Consider the following 18,862-nt stretch of genomic DNA (forward strand, 5'->3'; position numbering starts at 1 on the left):
AGAAGCAGCAGAAAATCACCTGAAAGAAAAGGTGGCTTGAAGAAACAAGTGATCTATTTCGTTGGACTAGGAGTTGATTTCCCAAACAGCAAACTCCCCGCAGGGCCTTAGTGGGCTACGAACAGAGCTGAACATTTAGCTCCTTCTCATCTGCTCATTTGTCAAGTCTCCAGGCCAGGCCCTTTTCCATTGCCATGACACAGACTCCAGAGCTATCTTATCCCCTCCCATGGCTTCAAACACCTCCATGGATATCTTTGGCCCAGATCTCCCAAGCTCTACACCTGTGTATCCAACTGCTGTCTGCACATTTATACTTGGTCTGTATGAGACCCAGTGTCCAGTTGCAAGCAACAGAAAACACCTTAAGCAGAAAAAACTCCATTTAAAAAGATATTAAGTAGCTCCCAGAATCCCTGAAAGGGCAACCAGGCAGCATAGCAAAGAACAGTGTCAAAGATCATGCCACAAAACTGCCACCAGTGGACACAGGCATAGCTCCTTGGGCCACTAATCACTGAGACTGAATAGTGAATGCTGCAGCTAGAACAGCTGCCACCATAGCCTCTGAACACTGGCCGCTGCCTCCCTCTCCTGAGTGGATTCTGCTTGGCTGCTGCTTCTTTGAGTCATTAACTTCCAAACCGAAGTCTGGGGGTCAAGTGTCTGAATGACAGAGCCTGGGTCGTGTGTCCACGCTTTGGACTCAAGGAAGTCTGAGAAAGCAAGTCTGATTTCTAGCTTTATGGTGGGAGGTAGGTTCTGCCTCATAAAATTTGGAAGAGGGTTTGGATGCCAGGTGGCACTTTGGGGCCAAGGTGGTTAAGAAGCAAGTGTGTGTTCTCCACTTTCTCTCCCCTTCAGCTCCGAGGCCCCAGGTGATGGAGCCACAAGACGGAAGGATCCTGGGTCCCTAAACACTGCGTCATCATGCTCACTCGGAATACCTGCACTGGACCATCATGTAAACCAAAAATCAATTTTTTTAATAAAAAACTTTTATTGCGTTACAGACTTTTATTGTGGAGTTTATGTCTTAGAACAGCTTGTATTATTCAAACTTTATAGTGGCCCAAAAGAATTTAAAATTTCCACTTCATTGCCTCAACAGATATCTCAAAATCAGCAGGTCATCCTCTTTATCCCATACCTCTAAATTGGCTCTCCCTTTTATCTTCAATCTCCCCAGCCCTCAGTCAGAACCCTGGTTATCAACTTGCATTCCTTCCTCTGCTTCACGCTTGATATTCAACTAGAGACCAAATCCTGCCGATTCTCTCCTCTCAATTCTCCCCTCAGCTTTCCTCTCCTCAAATTTCTCCTCACCTGCCTTCTACTGCCTTGGCCTATTCACCAATTCTCATCTCTTTCCTTCCCTGACTACGGGGTCAGTCTCCTAATTGGTCCCTGCCTTCACTCTGCCTCAGCTCCAGTTCATCCATCCAGCCAGCCAGCCATCCTTCCATCCATCCATCTATCCATTCAATCTGTAGTTATTAAATGCATTACTAGGTTCTAGACAGTCTAAATACTATAATAAATGAGTCTCTGACAGAGATGATTGAGAAGCCAACATTAATAAAATAGTTCCACTAATAAATACATAATTACAGGCGCTATGAAAGAAAATGACAGGTTGTTATGAGAGCATCATAATGGGGCCTTAAACTGGTCAAGGGGCCAGGGAAGCCTTCCACAAGGAGGTGACCTTTGGGCTGGGGTCTAAAGAATGGAAGAAGTAAATTGGCAATGGGAGTGGGGATGGGGGTTAAAACTAAGATCTTCCAAGCAGAGGGAACAGTGAGTGTGAAGGTTCTAAGGTAGGGAGGAATAGGACATATTTGGGAACCTAAAAGTCCTATGTGGCACAGGAAGTAGCCTTTTTATCATTGTATTCCCAAGACCTAGCAGAGTACGTGGCACATAATAGGTGTTTCAATAGTTTGTGAATGAGCCAACAAATGAATGAATAAATGAAGTGTTGGGTGATGGGGACAGATGGACAAGATATGATTGTATGTATGTAATTCATGGCACAATCTACAACTGAGAAACAGAGCTGCAGCCTCCTTGCCAATGTCCCTACTCCACGTTTGCCCACCTCCAACCCCTACTCCACCCTCTGGCACAGGTGCTTACACCCATCATGGCACTCAGCACACTGTATAATTGACTGGTTATTGTCTTCCTCCTCTCCCATAATGACTTCCACAGGCACTTGTCTTGTTTACCAATACAGCCCAGCACCCAGCCCGCTGCCTGCACAGAGGAAGGATTGCATGTAAATATTTACTGAGTTAGTAGGCACGGGAGGCAAACACCAAGCATCAAAGTCAGGGGGGCAGGAGAGGGTGGAGTCGGGAGTGAGTAAAGCGCGAGTCAACGGCCAGCATCTGCTGGCACGGAAGAGGCTGAGAGCCAAGTGGAGCACGCACATGCCGGTGGCCCTTGAGAGTCACACGTGGAGACAAGCCCAGAGCCAGCAGAGGTGAGCAAGGATGCAGGTGCAGGAGACTCAAGGAGGAGCCACAAGGCAGGCCCAAGCCACTGGGGATGGCATCCTGCCGGCTATGCCGAAGGTTCTGGCTTACACCTGCCAGGTCCATGGCCTTCAAAAGGAAGCACCCACACCTGACATTTCAGCACTTCTCTACTGCGTTGCGGCTCTGTGCGTGTGCACGTGTCTGTCTGGGCTGAGTTCCCCTGGGACACATGCACCCCTGTGGCAGGGGTGGGGGGTGCGTAGCTCCCTTTTCTATAGCCTCTACACCTTGTCAATGCCCTGCCCAGCGCCTTAGGGAGCCCAGTGCTTCCTTAGTAGGATCTAGCAAATGTGTGTTGGAGGAACGAATAGCCAGCAGAAGAGAGAGCACTGGACCTGGCAGTCAGACCAGCTGTTGGGGAGGCCCCTAAACAAACAGAACCTTTGCCAGGAAATCTAACACAAAGCCCCGTGGGTGATTGTGAGGTCGTTGCCTGAATGCTTCCTGTTTGCTTGCTTGAAACCAGACTTCCTATAGCACCTATTCTGGTCCTCTCGTTTTGACTTTACCATGTTTCAAAATGATCAGCTTCACCATTTCATTTTGCCCTTTTGGCTCCTCGTTTCTGCAACAGATAAACTGCGTCTTTGTGCATTTGCTCATTGAACATTTACTGAGTCCCCATTATGTGCTAGACACTAAGTCACCAGACTCGAGATTCTGTAGGAGAGTCTGGTGGGAAAGACAGCCAGACAATAAACACGCACCATCCAGAGTGATAAGAGAACACAGCGCCCAGGGAACACTGGGAGCAGACACCCAAACCAAAATAATGTATTATTTGATCTTCAGTGTTTTTCTAGACTCCATTTCCTCATGTATAAGAGTGACTTATGAACCAGAGTTGGGGGAATTGGGGTCAGAGATGCCACTAATTGTTTCCCACACACCCAGCTGTGTGGTCCTTTAGAGCATCTGGGAACAAACAACAACACTGCAGCATTCAGACTTCCAGGGATCAAGCCTGGGGGCTGTGCCTTGGGGCCAGCAATTACTCACTTTGTACATGGCCTCACTTGGTACACATCCACTTCTCACTCTCAGCTGCCGAGGACCAATCCTTGAGCATCACCACTCTGTACTGAGTAACCAACTGTCCCAGTTTCCCCAGGATTGGTTCAGTTTTAGCATTGTCCCAGGAAACTCTTCAGTCCTGGGTAAACCAGTACAGTGGGTCTCCCTACAGTCTGCGCCATTTGCTGCACTTGCCTACTCGCATACATTCCAGGGCAGCTGGTCTGCATCAGGGCTAATAGAGGGAGGCATCAACTGCTGCACAGAAGGATCTTAGTGTCAGCACCTGCCTCTCTGATCCGGCGCCCTGCCAGCCCCAGCTCCCAGGATCCAGGCCACTCAAACCTGCTGCCTGCTGATTCAGCCACACGTCACCTGCTGAATCAGTCCTGATGGAGGCAGGAAAGGCAGCTTGGAGCTCCGTGAAGGAGGGTGGAGGCCCTGCTGCTCTTGTTCCTCACTCTATCCTTCACAGCTAGCACAGTGCTCCGTGGAGCAGGGGCTCAATAACGAAGGAGTTAGGAGTGGTCTTGGTCTCTCCATTCAGTGGGGCTTAGAGGAAGCCCCTAACCCAGGACATGTGCCTCCCTTCTTGGGTCTTCTCTGCTGCCATTTGGACATAGGACCTCCAGACCCCAGGGACCAGCCCAGCGCACCCACGTTTCCTGGAACCCAGCCCTCTCTCGTTTTCTCACCCCATGAGAAATCTCTAAGCTGCCCAGGCCCCTGGCCCGTATCTGACAACACTCTGTCCCTGGCCTTGCCTTGTTCCTGCCAGACTTCCCACGGCCCAGTGCCGGGGTTTCCCCCTCCTGGGCAGATCTCCAGAGTGTTGGCTACCCAGTCGCCCACAGTCTGAAGTCTGGCAGCTGCCTAGACGAGGATCCTATGTTTTATCCTACGCTTCCTCCGGGAAATCTATATGTTGACTTTTCTGAACTTCTGAGCTGCCAACTCCTGTGGGTTCTGTCCCCACCCCCACCCAGCTGTACCTTCAGGGTCAGTTACAATTAGCCAGCTGATGAGGTGAAAACAAGGCTCCAAGAGAAGGGCCAATCTTCCCTCTTCTTCCTAATCAACACATTTACCACCGGCTAGCAGCTGAGTCCTTGGAGAGCTGTGAGGAGGGCGTAGGAGGAGCATGGGGCTATTTGTAGACGCACAACCTCAGAGCTGGAAGGAACTGTCTGGGTCACTCAGCCCAGCCTCCCACATGTGCAGCAAAGGAATCCTGCCGCACTCTGCAGATCAAGGGGCCTTTAGCCTTTGCTTAAATCTGCCTCGATGGGATGTTCATGCCCTTTCCAGGGTCTGGTTACTGGCTGGGTCATTCTCGCTGTTAGGAAGTTTTCCCCACATATTCATCTCTTCTCAGGAAGCAAGCAAGTTATCGTGCATGCTGTGTTCTGATGGTGAACACCTGGATTCTGATGAGCTCCGTGGCCACCAGGGTGGTTGGGGTGAGAGCTCTCCTGAAGGAAGTGATCATTCCCAGTTGTGTCAATCAGGTCCCAACAGGTAGCTCGCTCAAATTAGGATAATGTGAGGAAGGCTTATTTAGGAAGGGACTAAGTTGTGGGTGGGATACCTGAGAACCACAGGGTGGTGCAGTGACCTGCCTTAGGTAGCAGTGGAGCTCTTACTCGGTAGCCCTGAAGGACGAGGGGAGGAAACCTGCAAAGATGAAGTCATGTATAGGAGGCTGTCTATCAGGACCACCCAGGGGCTTGCAGATACACTCCCCACCCCAGACTCCCAATGCTAGGGTGGGCCCCGGGGCAGGAGTGGGTCTTCAGGACAGTTTCTTCGAGCAACTACCAGTGAATACAAGCTGGAAAGCAGGACCTGTAAAACCAAGAATCTGGATTTCACCATCAGATCCAAAGGCTGAGTTTGGGGCTAAGAAAGAGCCAAGTTTGAGGGCTCAGGATTCAGGCAGCTGCTGGCCTGGAGCAGGAAGCCTGGGCAAAGTTCACAGATAGCCTGTGAGAGGCCCTGCAAATAGAAAGCATGCATGGGGCCTATTGTAAGTGGCCTCTGGCTGTGGTCTGGGCCTGTGTTGCTTCCCAAGATTTCTTTGCCACCCCAAACCCGGGATCCATTTCCTTGAGTAACAGACCACTCCTTCCTCTCCCCACCAGGGAGCTCTGTCTGACTGGACTCTTCCGTGTCCCTCTCAGTTCAGATGGGTGACCCCGCCCTGAACTAATTCTGGTCGCTGGCCCTGCTCAGCTAAGGTCACTTCTTTGGGCCCAGAGTCTTGTTCTGAGGGGCCCACCCACTACCCAGTCAGTTTCTGATCCAACCTAGTGCTTCTCAAAGTATAAGCTGCATAAAAAGACCTAGGCATCTCGTTAAAACGGCAATGCTGATCCAGTAGGTCCTGGAGGGCACAGAGGTGATGCGTTTCTAACAAGCTCTCAGATACGCTGATGCTGCCTGTCCACAAACCACACTTGACCAGTAAGGCTTTAACCCAGTGGTTCTCAAACTTCGGTTGGATCAGAACCAGGTGGAGAACACGGTAAAAAAATAAAGGCCCAGACCCTTTTCTCATTCAATGAGCCTGGGCCTCAGTGTGCTGTGTTAGCTCTCGGCGATTCCGATACACACTCGAGTTTGAGAACCATTGCTCTAATCCAGGACTGACCCCTGCATGTTGTAGGTGGCCGGCCTGATTGGGTGCCATTGGTTACCACCTGCTTTTGAGACCCTCGCACAACACCCTGCCAAAGGCTCCTGGAAGACTTGGCTTCCCTAAAGGGGACTTTATGTTCTCAATCTTACAGATACAACTGGAGTGGGGCTCAGTGCCCCCTCCCCTTAGCCCATAGCTTGACCAGGAAGATCTTCTTCTGTTGGAATGTAAATTACCATGGAGCTCCTATTAACTGGAGCTTTCAGGGAGTGAAATGTGCCAGTGTGGGGGTCATGAGGACAGGCCATAGCTAATGAATCCTTCCATGGCAGCCTCTGTGGTACCCCTCCTCCCTCCTCCCTGGGTACTGTTGACACCTCCCCTGCCTCCTTCTCCCTTCCCTATCTGCATGCCAGGCCAACAAGCGTGAAAAACAATTGCTTTCCACATGAAATAGGCTAACGTACTTTGGCTGCCAAATGAAAATGGTTATTAAAGGTTAGGAAACACAGTTTCTTGCTTGGTGGAGGACTGTGGAAATGGTGAGAAGGAAAGGAGGCAGCCACGAGGGCAGCCCAGGGGAAGTGTGGCGAGGCATCTACTATCCCTGTCATCTCCAACACTTGAACCCCAACTGGGATGCACAGGAAGAATATGAAAGCTGGTTTTAGGCTTCCCCTCTTCACAGCAACGGTACTGTCAAGGCCAGAGCATCATCATCTACCCCAAAAACCTCTACCTGTGATGTGGCCAGGATCCTTGACCTGGGACTTGGCTGGGTCCAAGGTTCTGCAAGGGATATAGTTTGACATGATGGGTCTCCTGCAATGCCCCTCATCGCTGTCCACCCACAGGTCTCCTTCTGCAGAGCTCCAGGTCAGCACTGGTATAGGTTGTCCTCATTGCCCAGAGTAGTATTGGCAAACTACAGCCCACAGGTCAAATCCAACTCACTACCTATTTTGTAAATAAAGCTTCATTGGAATACAGCCATGCTTATTCATTTACATCAGTGGTTCTCAATGGGGAGGTGGGGTTATGCTCCCTTCTCTGCCCCTTTGGGGACATTTTGGATTATCACAACTGACGGGTGCTACCGGCAAATAGTGGGTAAGCCAGGGATGCTGCTAACATCCTATAGTGCACAGGATAGCTCCCACAACAAAGAATTATCCAGCCCAAAATGTCAATAGTGCCGAGGTCAAGAATACCTTTACATATTGTCTATGGCTGCTTCTGAGCTAAGAGAGAGTTGAGTATATGTGACAGAGACTATACAATCTGCAAAGCCTAAAATATTATCTATTTGGGCTTTGTATTAGTCAGGGTTCTCCAGAGGAACAGAACCAATAGGATGTGTATGTGTGTGTGTGTATATATATATATATAGAGAGAGAGAGACAGAGACAGAGACAGAGACAGAGATTGATTGATTGATTTAAGGAACTGGCCATTGTGATTACGGAGGCTGGTAAATTCAAAATCTGTAGGGTGGGTTGGCAGATTGTAGACCCAGGGAAGAGTCTATGTTGTAAGTCCTAAGGCCATATGCTGGGGAATTCCTTCTTGCTTGGGGGAGGTCAGTCTTCATTCTATTCAGGCCTTCAACTGATTGGATGGGGCCCACTCACATTATGGGGGGCAATCTGCTTTACTCAAAGTATTTAAATGTTTAAATCTAAATATTCAAAGCAATTTAAATGCTAATCTCATCTAAAAACACCTTCACAGAAACATCTAGAGTAATGTTTGATCAAATATCTGAGCACCATGGCCCAGCCAAGTTGACACATAAAATTAACCATCCCAGGCTTTTACAGAAAAAGTTTGTAGAACCCTACACTAGAGCAACCGTAGGGAGTAACATTTCACCAGAGCTGAAGATGTGTTGGCTTGGGCCCATGAGAGAATTTTGGAGAAGTCAACTCTCTACCTTGTTCAAAGGGGGCATGATCTTGGGTGTCAAAGAGAGGAATGGAGAGCTGCCTGTGATGAGAAAGCTGTGGGCATGCTTCCATGGCTCCAGCTGACTGACTCTTCCAAGGGGAAAGTCCACCCCAACCATTCCAACTCCATATGTGGACATAGCCCTTAGTCTAGAATACAATTTCACAAGCATTGTTTTCTTTTGTTCCTTGAAATGACCCTTTAAGGTGAAGTCAGAGCAGGTAGTACTGTTTTACTGCGAGATATCTTACATCCCAGGGAGCTGGAGTGAGAACAGTGCTCCCCGGATTCCTAGCGTGGTGTCCTTGGAATCACAATTCACTGTAGGGTGACCAACTGTCCCAATTTTTCTGGGCCTGAGGGATTTCCTGGAAGGCAGGAATTTAGGTGCTAAAACTGGGGAATTCCCTGGCAAACTGGGATGAACTGGTCACCCTACTTCACCACCTAAGGGCTGTTTGATCTCGAGCACCCTAGTACTAAACAGAATCAGACAACCAGGACCTGGGGGCCAACGAGGGAGTCTGCCCTCAGTTAGGTGCTTGTGGACTCTCCAAACGCAAGACAAGAAGCGTGAGGGCAGCTTGGAGGGAGACGGGAAGGAGCTCTGGGACCCAGCTGTGAGACAGGCTCCAGGGCTACACCCGTTCTGGCAGCAAATGCTATGCTTGCCCGTAAGCGTCTTCATCTCTAAAATGATGATCGTTGAGCACACCTAACTGTCTTATTAAAAAAATGAGAACGATTATGCTTTCTTCTAGCACAAGAATAACACTCATTCACAATAGTAAACGTGGAAAATTCAGAAGAGGAAGAAAAATGTTGAACATCTAAATTTCCACTGATTCTAGTTTTTCCCCAATTTTTTCCCATGTACAAAGTTTTTGCTTATTTTCACCAACCAGTGATCATACTATACAGTTTTATTGGGTTTTTCTTTTTTTAACTTTTTCTTTTTTAAAAATTTCTTTTGAGATTATAAAATACAACATCATTGGTGAAAACATGAAAATACATTTAAAAAAGCCAATAGTAATAATCATCCACAATCCCATTATTCATTACTAAAAGAAAACTATTAACATTTATGGTATATAACATTCCCATCTAGTTTCCTAGGCATATATGTACATGCATATGTATATATAAATATAAATACATATAATTTATACATCTATTTATATATAATTTAGTTTTTATTATAAACTTAGTATATATTCATTTAAAAAATTTAAATACTTCAGAAATACGTTTCCTCTTACCACTCAAACCCATTCTTCAGAGATAATAAACACTATTTTCAATTTAGTATCTATCTTTTCAGGCGTTTATTTTATTTGTATGTATCCATATTTTTAACACAAACATGATCTTAACATAGTACTGTCCTGTGACTTGCCTTTTTCATTTAATATATTATTGACAGGTTTTCATATTCATAGAACTTTCTGTTCTGCTTTATTTACTTAACTTTCAAAGATAGCTCACAGACTCTTTGTAAACTGAAATATTCTACTGAATGGCTATAGTTGTTGAAATTTGCTTTGGCATTTCTTTGTTGTTGTTATTTCTTATTTTATTCCTGATATTTTTTAAATTATACAAGCAGTATGTGGGTACATTTACATTGTAAAAACTTCAAACTATAAAGAAGAAAAAAGAGCAAAATCTCACAGTCTGCCTTCCTCTCTTCCCTACCCACATTCCTGTCCAGCAACAGCCACGAGTCACAGTTTCTTTTCTCTGCATTGACATCTACGTAGACATTTGCTTAACTGGAATCACACTGCACCTATTGTTCTGCAACTTGCCTTTGCCATACACACAGAAATCAACAGGGCCTTCACTAACCTATTCAATGCCTTTACTCTTTACCAGACTTAGAAAAAGGCACTCCTTCCTCAAATAAAATATTTTTGTTAGTGTATTATTGCTCCATCTGATCAGCTTGCCAAGGATGTGTCCCAGAGCATGACAGGCAGCAGCCTGGTTGTGCCCCTACAGGCACCCACACTCTCACCCACATATACCGTGAACTCCCCGGCCACCTGGGTGCTTGGGCCTCCAAAGAGTGCACACTCCATCTTCAGATGAGGAATCGGTGTCAGATTTAGAGTTGGACAGGAGGCAGGAATTGGGGCAGGAGGCGAACAAGAAGAGACTTCAGTGTGCTCCCAGAACACATGTGGGCCAGGTTTTAACTACTTTTACATGCATACGTGTATGTCAGTGAGTGTGCACATGGCCATGTGTGCCAGTGCTAACTTAAACATGAGGATCTGTGAGCTCTCATGTCTCAGTATGTGTCTAAGATGTCAATGAAGCTCTCTTGGCTGTGGCTCCCTTGTGCAGTGAACAACCTGAACACCAGTATGCAGCAGCCCTGGAGATGGACTTGATTGTATTCAATAGGTACATAGCAATCCATAGGATGGCTGTATCATAATTTAGTTAGGTGTTCCCTTATTGATGGATATTTAAGTGGGTTTCTCTCTATCCATCTATCTGTCTGCCTATCTAGCTACCTAGCTGTCTATCGTTATCACAAACAATGGTGTTAGAAACTTTTTTTTTTTAAGATTTTATTTATTTATTTTTCCCCCAAAGCCCCAGTAGATAGTCGTGTGTCATAGTTGCACGTCCTTCTAGTTGCTGTATGTGGGACGCGGCCTCAGCATGGCCGGAGAAGCGGTGCGTCGGTGTGCGCCCGGGATCCAAACCCGGGCCACCAGCAGCGGAGTGCACACACTTAACCGCTAAGCCACAGGGCCGGCCCAAAGAAACTTATTTATTCACACTTTTTCTGTGTATTTCTGTGATCTAGACTACTAAAAACACATTACTGGGTCAGAGGTAGGTGCATTTTAAATTTTGAAAACTATTGCCTTCTGGTATTTTGGAGCCCCAAAATGACTGATTGAGAGTCCCTGTTTCATTGCGTCCTTTCCAGCTTTAAATATTATTCAATAAATTTTCTAATTTTGGAGGCAAGACATAGTATCTCACTGTTGTTTTACTTTGCATTTCCTTGCTTACTAGCGAGTAGCTGAACACGTTTACAACTTTGCTTGCCAATTACTTTTAGTTGCTTGCTAACTGGCTGTGTGTGTCCTTACTCATTTATCTATTGCAAAAGACCATCCAATTTTAGCCATGACTGGATTAGATAACATTTATAACTACTCTTTACTGAGTATTTATTTTCGTGCCAGACACTGTGCTAAGCACTTTGCATAAACTGTTTTTTCATTTAATCAACCTAATGAAGAAAATATGATCTCCACTTTCAAGATTAGGAATTGAAGCTTAGAGAACATAAACAACTTGCCCCAGATCACACACCTGGTAAGTGAAGGAGCCACAATTTGAGCCCAGCCCTGACTGCCCAGTGTTCTAACCACTGCCCTGTTTTGTCACAAGGGTCTCTGGTAACTTTAACACTTCGTGATTAACTGACTGATTCATTCACTTAACAAACATTTACTGAGGGCCCAAAATGAGGGAAGCACATATCTGCCTGGTACCAGGCACTGGCGGGGTTGCCAGGTGCTACCTATAAGCTCGATACCCACAGTGCTGAGTGAAGGCTGTGCTTTGGGCTGATAAGAGGTGAGGGGAACGAGCAGTGAGGAGAACCCGGACGAGAAGCCGAACGGAAAAGGCCACACTGACAGAAGCTGTGGCCTTTGGTAGAAGAATATCACCAATCTTCTGTGAGCTAGCAAGGCAAGAACCAAGAATAAATACCCAACCTCACAGTCCTTCCTCCCTCCCCTCTCCTGCCAGTGTTTCCGTGGAGCCAGGGCCAAGGACACTCACTGAGGCAGTCCACGTGGGTCAGCCTCTCAGGGCACAGAACTGGGGGAAATACGAAAAAATTGTATCCAGAGGGGCAAACAAAAATACCCAGCACCCTGTCTTCTGCAGATCAGTGTTGGGTTCCCAGCAACGGCTGGGCGTCCATTCGTCTTGTGCACTGAACAGGACACATGTAAGAAGTGGCCAGGAGTGGGGTCTGTTGGCCCAAGGCCCAGTCAAAGCAGGTCACTGATGCATGTGAGTTCACCGGAGGGGAAACAGGTTCTGATGGGTGTCTGAGGGGTGACCGAGAGGGTTTTTTTAAAAATAAAACTTTTACTTTAGAATCATTTTAGATTCACAGAAAAGTCATGAAGATAGTAGAGAGTTCCCATATACCCCACACCCAGTTTCCTCTATTATTAACATGGTACACATTTGTCAGAATTAATGAACCAATATTGATACACTGTTACTAACTGAAGTCCATACTTTATTAAGATTTCCTTAGTTTTCACTTAATGTCCTTTATCTGTTCCAAGATCCCACCCATCCAGGATATCACGCTGCATTTAGTTGTCATGTGTCCTTAGGGTCTTCTAGACAGTTTTTCAGACTACAATAGGCTAAAAGAAGTAAAGTTATGCAAATACAAATGAGAGGAGCCTGGTGTAGGAGAAACAAAGCCAATATGAAAGTCAAACAGTGTGGGACCTACATATAGAAGAGACACACAGCTCAGAGGTAAATTCACTATCAAAAAGCCTTCCATATAAGACAGATAATAAGAAAACAGACATTCAATTTATGATTTTAGGAGAAGGGAAATGTCCTCATGAAACTATTAGGAAGAAAGTAATTAGGATAAAGTACTTAAATCAATTAGAAGCTATAAAAAAGAGTAGAATCGATAAATACAAGAAGGTACATTTTAAAAGAGAGAAAAACAGACAATCCTTTGAACTCTAGGCAAGGATTGGGAGTAATTACAATTAGAATGAAGAGAAGGGATATACAGGTAGGTTTAGGAGAGTTCTAGGTGTACAGAATGGCTAGCTTGGCCATCACAATGTCGTTAGGATGTCCTGCCTGGATGAGGCCAGGGGGAGGTCCCCTGAGAGGCTTCATGGGGCAGCATTCCCTACCCTCCTGTGGTTACCACATCAGGCCCTCAGTCTTGCATCTCAGAATGCTGATTTTGTCATCAGATCCATTTCTCACAGGCAGATTCACATTAGCCAAGTTCACAAGACTGATGTATAAATCCAAGCACCAATTTATAAATTAAAAATGAGAAATATAACTGAGGCTAGAACACAGCCCAATTATATTAACTACTAACAAAGGAAGTCAGATAAATTGAGCATTTAATCATCAAAATAGCCTTGTAGAGAATGTAAACTGGATAAACACTTTCATCTTATAATAAGAATGGTCTTTCCAGCTAAACCAGCGTATATGAAATCTAGCAGCTGAACCCGCCTATGCCCTGGACAGTGCTGCAGTGGGCACCGCCAATGGTTGCATCTCTGACACTCCTTTGTCTGATTCCATGGTGACCAACCCTCCCCCCTTTCTGATTGACACATGCTTTGTTTGGATATTTTAGGGCATTAGAAAAGGCTACATTAACAATGGAAGGCCTGAGGGCCACTCTCTCTTGAGCTCTGAAGTTCATGGGGATAGGTCCATGGTCCACAGATAGGTCCTAGGGGGTATGGGAACTTTCTAAACTTTACGTATAGTTTGCGCAGTTTTCTAAAGAGAGAATCTACAGCCTTCATCAGACCCTCAAAGAGGTCCACAACCTAAAACGATGACTACAACCTTTAAACATCTCTATTGTGATCCTTATGAGTTGGGTTTACAGTTTAATCTCAGCAGACAACTTTACATCCCAGTGCTTGGAGGCAACTCACATTAGCCCCAGAGGACTCACAGTATGAGCATACGCTAACAAATGTGAAAATCTCAGTGAAATAGACCATTTCCTATAAAAATACATATTGTCAAAATTGATAAAACATGGAGTGAAAAACCTGACTCCACTAGTGAGTCAAGCAGAGACTGAGAAAGTTATCAAGAATAATACCGGAAAACCAATCTCACATATGAATATACATATTTAGGAGACTATAAGCATCATGGAGAAGACTGGAAATTATAAACACCCTAACTTTTGGAACTGTCAATGGGCCCAGGGGGCAAGGCAATGGGTGTTCCTGCATCTGATCATCTTAAAGCAGGTGGAACTTGAGACCTGGAGAGACAAAGGGAAGCATTTTGTCCAGGCAGAGCCTTTAGCCCTTGCTGCCTCCTTACTGCTGGGGCAGGAGAGGGTGGGGAGTGTTCGAATACTAGCCCGCCACTGAGCAGATCTCCTAGCTCCTTCCTCTTCTGCCCAGATGAACTACTGCTGGAGAAGAAAGCACGTGGATAAGACTACAAGGACACTGATGGCTGGAGCAATGGCACCAACAACAACCAAACAAATAGAGAGACTCCTCTGCTGGTTTGATTGATGTTCTGGTTTTCTCTCTTTGAGGGTAAGCATCCTTTGGCCCAAGCAAGTCTCCTGGAATTATCATGGAAGGGACGGTAAGGGAGAAAAACCTTTATCATAGGTAAGATGGGAGTTTAGAATCATTTAATGTAAACTCATTTGATACTACCGATGAATTGGGCTATATCAAGTAGTATAGATGAAAAATCTAAAATAAAATATTAGCAGATGTAATTAAACCATATAATAAAATAAAAAACTCACTGTAGCTATGTTAAGTAATGTAAGAAAAATTCAGTAAGTAAATCTATTAATATACTACTTTACAACTAAGATCAAATTTGAAAACGATCTTAGAAATGATCTTCACAGATGGGGAAAAGTCAGTCATACAATTTAATAGCCATTTCTAATAAAAACTAAATATAAAAATAGAAATTACTTCCTTAGCATCATTTTTTTAAAAAGGTATTTATTGCGATTAAATCAGCATTTGTCAGGAACTAGTCCAGAGTGTCATATGTTGTCAACATTATTTAATTTTGCTTGGAAAATGCTGTCTACAGCAGTAAGACATGAAACATAAAAAGTATAAAAATTGGAAAGGAAGAGGGAAAATACTACCTGATTAATGACAAAAAACAATCAACTGAAAAGTTATTAGAAACTATTTTAAAAGATCTATTAGGGCCGGCCCCGTAGCCTAGTGGTTAAGTTCAGTGCACTTCCGCTCCAGTGGCCCTGGTTTGGTTCCCAGGTGCAGACCTACACGACTCTTCGGTGGCCATGTTGTGGCAGCGACCCACATACAAAATACAGGAAGATTGGCACATATGTCAGCTCAGGGCGAATCTTCTTCAACAAAAATAAAAAAAATAAAAGAATAAAAATAAAGGGCTTGCCAAGATTAAAAAAAAAAAAGATCAATTAAATGATCAGGTAAATAGGTAAAGAGAATTAAATAGCATTATAATATATTATCAATGACTAGTTTAAAAATATAAGAAAAAACAAAATTTCATCCAGTGTCAACAAAGCATAATATAAGTAAGTGAATTATTAATGAGAAATACTATGATCATGTGTATTTCTCTTTAATATTTCACTAAGTTATATAAGATTAAGGAAACAAAATACATTGAGACTTTTTTTAAGCTGAATCGATGAAAAGAAAAAACAACCCAGCAAAATTCTTTACGGGCTGACCAAATTCTGTGAAAATACACATTTCTCTCCCTGCCCCCTCAAATTGTTTTAGGTATATGCAATCACAATTAAAATTTGGCAGGATATTTCTTGGAAACTGACAAAATTATTCTAAAGTTAACCTGGAGGCATAAACAGATCAGAATTTCAAATCAAGTTCAGAAGAAAAAAAAGCAACAGGTGATGGAAAGACAAGATCCAGGAGATACTAACACTTATTATAAAGCAATGAGATTAAAGTATCATGAGTCTTCAAAAAAACAAATACAATGCTGAAGCAGAAGAACAAGATTAGTGGAAAAGCCTAGATCTAGAATCTATTATGCACAAAAAGTTAATATATGATAAAGGAGTCCTCCAACAAAACCATGAGGAAGGGGAAAACTGATAAATATGTTAGAATAATTGGTTAGAGATTTGGAAATGGACCAATTTATGCCCTCATCTCATGACAACATGGAAAAAAAAATCAAACTTCAGAAAAACAACTTTCTGGTCTAATTAGAGAGGAGGCAAACATACAGACTGATAAATTTCAATTTAACATGGTAAGTGCTATTGCAGAAAGAGGAACAAAGTGTGAGAAAACACAAAACAGAGGAGTCCTAATTTTGCCTATAGAAGTCAAGAAAGCCTTCACCAAGGAGCAGGTGGTTGTACTGGGTTTTGAGGGATGAGTAGGAGTTTGGTAGGGATAAGCAGAGAGGACACACACAAGGCTGAGGTCATGAAAAGCGCTGGCAACTGAATGTAATGAACGTTAGGAGATGGGCAGAAGCATGGCCGTGAGTTGACAGGGCTGCTCGCCTGAGTATCTTCTTCAAGTGCAGCACCCTTTCAACATTTTTAAGACACTATCTCAACACAATGTGGTTTAGACCAGTGGTTCTTAAAGTGTGATCCGTGGGCGTCTGGGAGTCCCTGAAACCCCCTGAGGGGGTCTGCAAGGTCAAAACCATTTTCATTATAATAGTCATTATTTGCCTTTTTCACTATCTTCTCATGAGTGTATAGTGGCATTTTCCATAAGCTACATGATGTGTAACATTGCAACAGACACAGCGCAGAAGCAAATAGGAGAATCAAGCTGTCTTCTGGGAAGCCAAACATTAGAAAAGAGATGTGTAAAAATGAAACACATTGCCACTCTTCTTTCTGACTTACATTCTGAAAAATATAGTTATTTTTTGTTTTTAAAATATTCTTTATGTTAACATATAATAGATTTGTTATTGCTATTTTTAAATGAATTAATAAATATGTTTAAATATCTCCTTTTTAATTTCCAATATAGTAAACACTGATAGATATAACCCACATAAGCAAAAGTTCTTTGAGATCCTCAATAATTTTCGAGTATAAGGGGGTCCTGGGACCAAAAAGGTTGAGAATCTTTAGTTTAAACTCTGAAAAGGTCATTAGAAGAAGCACGATAAACACAAGTCTGTGAGAAGTTTCTCTAAGGGTACTTCCTCCCCCACTAAGCAGAGCCTCAGATTCTGCTCTGGCCCTACCCCTCCCTGGCCAGTTCCCACTGAGGTTAGAAGTCACTGGGCCCTTGGAGACAGTATTGAAAAGGTCCGCTGGTGGGTGGATTAACATGGCCACAAATTCTTTGCAACCTCCTTGCTTTAAAAGATAGGGTTTATTTCCCTACCTCTTGAATCTCGGTCAGTCTTGTGACCTTCTTTAATCAATAGAACATGGCAGAGGTGGCATTCAAGCTCACACCCTTTGTATCCTCAAAACCTCCACGCTATGAAAGACCATGTGGACTGAGAGACCCAACTGAACAGGATCACAGCTCAACTGTTACCTGCAGCTTCTCCACGCGAGACTCCAGGGGACAGCAGAACTGTCCAGTCCACCCACAGAATTGTGAGAAATAGTAAATCGTTTTAACCTACTAAATTGGGGATGTTTCTTATGGAGCAATAGATCTTTGATAGAGTTGGGGACCAACTGGCTAGCCTCAAATGCAAAAGTTTGTGTTTTATCTCCTACAAACACTGCCAGGGGTTCTCAACTTGGCATGATTGACATTTGGGGCCACTAATTCTTTGTGGGGGCTGCCCTGTGCATTGTAGGATGTCTGGCAGCATCCCCAGTGCCAGTAGATGACAGTTACACTCCCACCACCCAGTTATAACCACGAAAAATGTCTCCAGACATTGCTAAATGTCCCCTGGGGGACAAAGTCAGCCCCAGTTTAGAACCATTGTTTTAGGCCAAACTATTCTGAGAATAAGAATCACTTGGGGGCTTATTAAAAATAGACGCTCAAGCTCATCCCCTAGAGATTCTGATTTACTGTGCCAGATTATGGACCTGCACTCTGAATTTTTCAAATGCTCCAGGTATTCTTATTGGAGGAGTTTGAGAACTGCTCCAGTAGGAACGGGGAGCCAACAGAGGTTTGACCTGCTCAATTTGTGTTTTAAGAAGCAGCTGGAGGATCAATTGGGTAGGATGTGGGGGATGTAGCGAAGAGAATAGGAGTTGGAGGCTATTGCTTAAATTCAGATGAGATGTAATTAGGAGGTTGTACAGGCCAGTGGTGGTAGGGGTACATTTCAGAGATATTTCTAAGGCAGAATCAGTGAAATGTGTGACTAATTGGATGTTGGGGAGGGGAGGACTTAAGAAACACAAGTGGAAACAACCCAAGTGTCCATAAACTGATGAATGTATCAATAAATAAAATGTGGTACATCCATATAATGAAATATTATTCAGCCATAAGAGGGAATGCAGTGCTGATACAACATAGATGAACCTGGAAAACATTATGCTAAGTGAGAGCAGCCAGTCACAAAAGACCACATATTGTCTGATTCCATATTTATGAACTATCCAGAATAAGCAAATCTATAGGGACATAAAATAGATTAATGGTTGCCTAGGCTTGGGTAAGGGGTGGCTGGGGGAAAAGAGGAGTGACTACTAATAGGAATGGGGTTTCTTTAGGGGTGATAAAATGTTCTAACATTGATTGTGGTGATATTAGCACAACTCTGTGAATACACTAAAAACTATTGAATCATAGACTTTAAATAGGTGACTTATATGGTATGTGTATTAAATCTCAATAAAACTCTTGAAAAAAATTTAATGTAGGGGCTAGCCTGGTGGCATAGCGGTTAAGTTCACACCTTCTGCTTCTGTGGCCCAGGGTTCGCCAGTTCGGATGCTGGATGCAGACCTACCCACCGC

The 18,862-nt window shown here is 44.2% G+C and overlaps 1 pseudogene; it reads left to right on the plus strand.

Moving 5' to 3' along the window:
• The window catches only part of LOC131405588 (ribonucleoside-diphosphate reductase subunit M2-like), a 50,730-nt pseudogene that overhangs the window by 27,828 nt on the left and 4,040 nt on the right, over nucleotides 1-18,862 (plus strand).

Source organism: Diceros bicornis, chromosome 5, assembly GCF_020826845.1.
Source record: "Diceros bicornis minor isolate mBicDic1 chromosome 5, mDicBic1.mat.cur, whole genome shotgun sequence".
Classification (NCBI taxonomy): Eukaryota; Metazoa; Chordata; class Mammalia; order Perissodactyla; family Rhinocerotidae; genus Diceros; species Diceros bicornis.